This window comes from Parasteatoda tepidariorum, chromosome 4, assembly GCF_982258835.1.
Source record: "Parasteatoda tepidariorum strain Cologne lab strain chromosome 4, Ptep-v5.0, whole genome shotgun sequence".
NCBI lineage: Eukaryota > Metazoa > Arthropoda > Arachnida > Araneae > Theridiidae > Parasteatoda > Parasteatoda tepidariorum.
This window is the reverse complement of record NC_141758.1, coordinates 14,090,684-14,096,388: the sequence shown is the minus strand read 5'-3', so window position 1 is coordinate 14,096,388 and position 5,705 is coordinate 14,090,684. Positions and strand designations below refer to the sequence as shown.

The following is a 5,705-nucleotide window of genomic DNA, read 5'->3' as shown; positions in this document are numbered from 1 at the left end:
ATTGTAGTTACCTAAATTCAACTAAATGTGTATAATATATTAGTTAATGCTAGAAATTCAAGAAAATTTTATTATTTAAAAATACAAACTTTAAACTCTAACTTTTCCTGGTGAGATAATAACCCTCAAAAAGTCTTTCATTTTCAAGAACACAAAAATTTGTTTTATAGCCAAAGGAAATATTTTTGGTGATCAGCATTATTGAAATCAATTTCTATATTAATTAACATTTGTGATAAAGTACATAGCATTTTAGAACAAAATAAGGATGTTTTACATACAATAAATTAAAATGAATGGCTGTTAGCATTACCCGAGAAATACTAAACTGATTTTCTCAAAAGTCTGACCTTGTGACTTATTTATAGTCATGGAGAAGGCCAGCCTAATTAATTCCTAATTGAGTTTAAATTAAATATTATCATGTTTTTAGGGCATGAATCTGATTTGAACAACCTGATAATGCTCACTCTGGTTATTGTTTCCGTTTTTAAAAGCGCTATATGTTGAGCCACCTCATGTGACATTTTTAGCAGCAATCATTGGCCGATTTTCTAACGTTGCCATTCGGGGAGTTTTAATGAGGATTTTTTTTGGTGCTGTGTAAGAGAAATATATATATAGATGTTTGCTAATTCAAGCAATATTATATATTAATATTTAAAAAAAAAAGTGGTACTTACATATTCATTTAATGCAATTTTAATACAAAATGAGTTCGAAAAAAAGAAGTTTTGAAAACAGTCAATTTAGTTTTTTACATCTACAAAGATGTAATTAATTACTTCTATAACAGTTGTGTTAACCATATTGTAATGAAACTCGTTTGGTGGCTATAAGAGCAAGAATTGTTACAAAAGTTTTATTGTGAAATGTAATAAGAACTTGTTTCATTATTTTTGAAAGGAAATTGTTAGAGTACCCTATTGGAAAAAAAATCTTAAAACCAGTATCAAAAACCAGTAAAAATGATACCAGAACCAGTATGACCATACTGGAAATTTTAAAACCAGTATGGCACCATGCTGGAAATTTTAAAACCAGTATAGCACCATACTGGAAATTTTAAAACCAGTATAGCACCATACTGGAAATTTTAAAACCAGTATAACACCATACGGGAAATTTTAAAACCAGAATAGCACCATACTGGAAATTTTAAAACCAGTATAGCACCATACTGGAAATTTTAAAACCAGTATAACACCATACTGGAAATTTTAAAACCAGTATAGCACCATACTGGAAATTTTAAAACCAGTATAGCACCATACTGGAAATTTTAAAGCCAGTATAACACCATACGGAAATTTTAAAACCAGTATAACACCATACGAGAAATTTTAAAACCAATATAGTCCCATACTGGAAAGTGTAAAACCAGTATGGCACTATATCAGAAATTTAAAACTAGTATGGATCATACTGGAAATTTCGACACGAGATATAAAATCGTACTGGAAATTTTTATACCAGTTTTCAAACATACTGGGAGTTTTAAAGTAGTTTTAAAATATAGCTTCATTCTTAGTAAGTACATATTTTTCTGGAAATCTAGCAGTTTTGACATTATCAAACTTCGTTTATTTCTTTTTTATTATATACTTATTTCAAATACTTACTTTCTTAGATTTTTATTAGAATTCTTAACGTATACATCAAGGGCGGTGAAAGCGTACATTTTCTATATACATTAATTGAAAAAATACATATCTAAAAATATTAAAATAATTTCATAATTTTGAAGAAAAAGGAAGTCTTTGAGTAAGATTTTTACACATTTTAATTACTTTAAAATCTGCTTAAAGTCATTTAAATGTTAGTAATTTTCTAAGAAAAGTAATTTAATAATAGACTGTGTTTTTATTCGTTTATTATTTATTTACTCATTTATTTTTTGATTTACAAAATTTATTTTAATCAAAGTCATGATGACAAAAGAATATTATTAATTGTATCACTTTAAATTTTATTATAAATTGTTTTTATTTATTCATTTATTATATTTGAATTTATTCTAGAACAATGTTATTCCCAACCGAAACTAATTTATCAATTCGAGAAATAAATTAATTAGTTCAGGTTTCAAACAACTTCGTAGCAAAGGAAATATGTTTACATAAATTAAAAATTGATGTAAAATCTCAACTTTTTACCTTCAAACATAAAACTCTCCTTCATTAATTTATAAATTTCTGTAATTAATGTAAATAATTGTAATTAATTATAAATTTCTGTAATTTGTAATTAATAAATTTAAATCATAAAACAAAATAAACTTTTTTTGAATGAAATAAATAAATTTGTTTTGTTACTGAATTCAATTGAATCTATAAAAGAGAAAAAGAGCGATTAATTCAGAAACGAATGGGAACCACGAGAAGACTGGAATCGACTTTTAGTCGTTCGTTAAATCTATCGAGCTAGCGTGAAGCGATGAATTCGTTCGTTAAATCTATATCACGCTAGCTGATCTATACAGTTCAGTTTTTCTAGTTCTTTCCGTTTCTCTGTCTGACCTTCACAGCCAACTAATCTTGTTTACATCATGGAAGCATCGTGGGAAGAATGGCGTTATTTTAAAGTAAGTGTATTTTTCTCTTTATTTCTTTGCTTTTATTTGCATCTTTGTTAGTTACAATAATGTTAAAACGTATGCTTCAGTAATATTTAAAGTAATCAAGACATATATATTATTCTTGAATTATTACTGCATGTGCATTTGATATGGGGTTCATTGCATTGAGACTCCATTGCATGAGAAGAAAGTATTTTTAATGTTTTTTCCTGGGTTTCTTAATGAAACTTTAATTGAAACGCTTTGTCCACATGTTTTTTTACATAAATTCTCATTAATATCGCCGTTATTGGCAAATTAATTATTTGTTTAGTTTTATATAATATTTGGAAACTTCGCGTTATATATTAAGTGTTAATCTCAAATTCTTTTGTTATTTTTAATGTTTAATTTTATTTTAAAGCATTTAATTTTAATTATATTTTTTTAACTGTTGGTACCATGAAGTTTCAGTTAAACTAAAATAACATTTTAAAAACAAAGTAGTTGATACTTAAAAGTTTGATATTACTGCCTAGTTAATAGTGTACATATATTTTGTAATTGTATAATTTCTAAATCAATTTTTTTTTTCAGAAATGATTTGGAAAACAGCCTATTATTTTTATTTCAATAGAGGTATGTTTTTCTTGTTCTTGACATATTCAACATGCAAACTATTATAGAATTTTTTTTTAAAATTCAATAGTAATTTTATCCTTATAAATCTACATTTAGGGATGTTTCAGAGTCAAGATCCATTGCACCAGCTACAACTGTCAAGATGCCTAAAAGATTTTAAGCTTACAAATTTTATTTATTATTTAAAAAAGAAAGACTAGTAGAGATTTGGCTGGGATAGCTGCGAGTTATACTCTTTAAATAGGTCCTGTTCTTTAATGCTTTTGTTTTAATTTCGCCTGGAGGTTTTTTTTTCTTGTTTATTTCTCCTTATTGAAGCTTTTAAGATGTTTGCAAAATTCCCAGAATTCTGAAAGTTTTAGTTAACAATATCAATATAACATTTTGCTAAAAACATAGCAGTTGGCTGTCCTGAATTCATTATATTTCTTTGTACATAAAAGTGATACAGTGTATATAAAGATATTCAGTTTGCTGATAAATTGAATTAGTGAAGCCTTTTTGTAAGTTTTCATATTATAGTTACAAATTAATTATAAAATAGAACTGAGTGATTCTTTGATTTTAATGAATGTAAAAAGTATATGCAAATTTAAATGTTTCAATATTTTTACTTCTAAGATCAGCCTCTGAAAAGTTCAAATTTTAATTTTATGTTTAAAACGTTTAATATGCTTTGTCATGATAATGTATTTAAATGTTAACCTTTTGACAAAGTTATGAGCTGAACTGTTAAAAAACTATTGTACTGAAACTAAAATGGTCAAAAGTTACTTCAGATCATTCATACTTAAATTTTTGCATGGAGTCACTCTAAAAGTAGGTTGGTAATGTGCTCTCATGATGTGGGCGTTTGTGAATTCTTTTGTGTTGTCAACTAGAAGTGGGTAGTATGAGAGATACCAATATTAGACATTAACTTCCCTTTATTAGAAATCTCTTTCAAATTACAAAAATAATAAAATTTTGGTGGACCATTATTTTTTCTTACTATTGTCGCGTTGATCTAAGTTTCAATTAGCCAGTTGAAATATGGAGTATATTTATAATTGATTGGTATAGTAGTTGAAAAATAAGTAGTATTTGCAATTGTATTTTTCATACTTAATAGTTATTCTAAAAAATTGTTTTTACTGTATAAATTAGTCAATATTATTTAGATAACTGTTTATTCTTAATTTAAAATAGTTTATTTTAATCTTTTATTTATTTGCAGTCTGTGTATTTCAATATTACCTAATGTTAAAAATGTCGAATGGAATTAGCACTGCAATCTGAAATATTAACTTAATCAACATTGTAATCTAAAATTTAGCATAAGCAGATAAAGCATAATATTAAAAGATAAGGTATGCAATGTTAAAAATGAGATTTTTTTGAAATTGTTGTTTAGTTTACAATTAATGTTAATTGAAATTTTGTTTATATTAGGAGCTCTAAATGGAGACATTGTTGCTGGCTCTTTTTTGGTGAAGTGAGAAAGATAATTCTACTAAGAGGTCGACATTAAAGAAAAGTGAGGGATCCTGCACAACCAGACAACCTACAACTAGACTGGAAAAGTGGCAGTTAGAAAGTGCATTTTCGTCTCTATCTTCTTTGATATTGAGAAGGCTTAAGATCGGACATGGCGATACGGAATTTTGAAGACACTCTACGACATGGGACTTCGCGGAAATCTATATGAATCCTATCCGTGGAAATCTATATCCTTGAATGTACTACGCGTTTTATCAAATAGCTTTTGGGGTGCTTATCGTATCGCCCTACTCAGACTGTACAAAGCGTTAATACTATCACGTATAGATTACGCTTGTGCAGTCTATGGTACTGCTACTGCTTCCAACTTAAGGCATTTAGATACAGTACATCATACGGCTTTACGTATATGTAGTGGTGCATTCCGCACTTCACCAGTTGAGAGTTTATATGTTATTTGTCACCAATCATCTCTCGATTTACGTCACATGCAGTTGTCATTGGCATATTACTATCATGTGAAGTCCTACAAATTTCATCCTCTAAAGCAAGATGTCTTTCCATTAAGCTTGAGTGAAGTCCTACAAATCTCATCCTCTAAAGCAAGAAGTCTTTCCATTAAGCTTGGAACGATTGTATGACGCTAGACCTTCACACGTCCGTCCATTTCATGCTCGCATGCGCTCAATCATACATGGTTGACGCAGATAAAGCCTGCAAACGACGGTTGCGTTTGTAAAAAGTAAAAATGAACCACAACAAGGAAGATATAATATTTAAACTATGCGAATCAATCAACTATTTGAATGCTATATTTTTTAATTCGCTACTAAAATATGACTATACTGATTTCGTTTGATTATAAAAAGATTAATATTTTTTAGGCTGTTATGGTAATGTTTATATCATTTAGTAATTGAGTAATTCTTATATCTTATTGAAGACAGAGTTTAAATTATGTCATATTCAATGTTTAAAAGTTTTAATTTTGTGTCGTGTGTTTTTATTCAGTATGTATTTTAATTAT

General features: G+C 27.7%; 1 long non-coding RNA gene across 1 annotated transcript; it reads left to right on the top strand.

The window, feature by feature from the left end:
* Positions 1-2,538: 2,538 nt before the first annotated feature.
* LOC147810731 (uncharacterized) lies at positions 2,539-5,490 on the top strand. Its single transcript, XR_015432852.1, has 3 exons — positions 2,539-2,584; positions 3,155-3,196; positions 4,631-5,490. It is a non-coding gene; the product is annotated as an uncharacterized LOC147810731 (long non-coding RNA).
* The last annotated feature ends 215 nt before the right edge of the window (positions 5,491-5,705 follow it).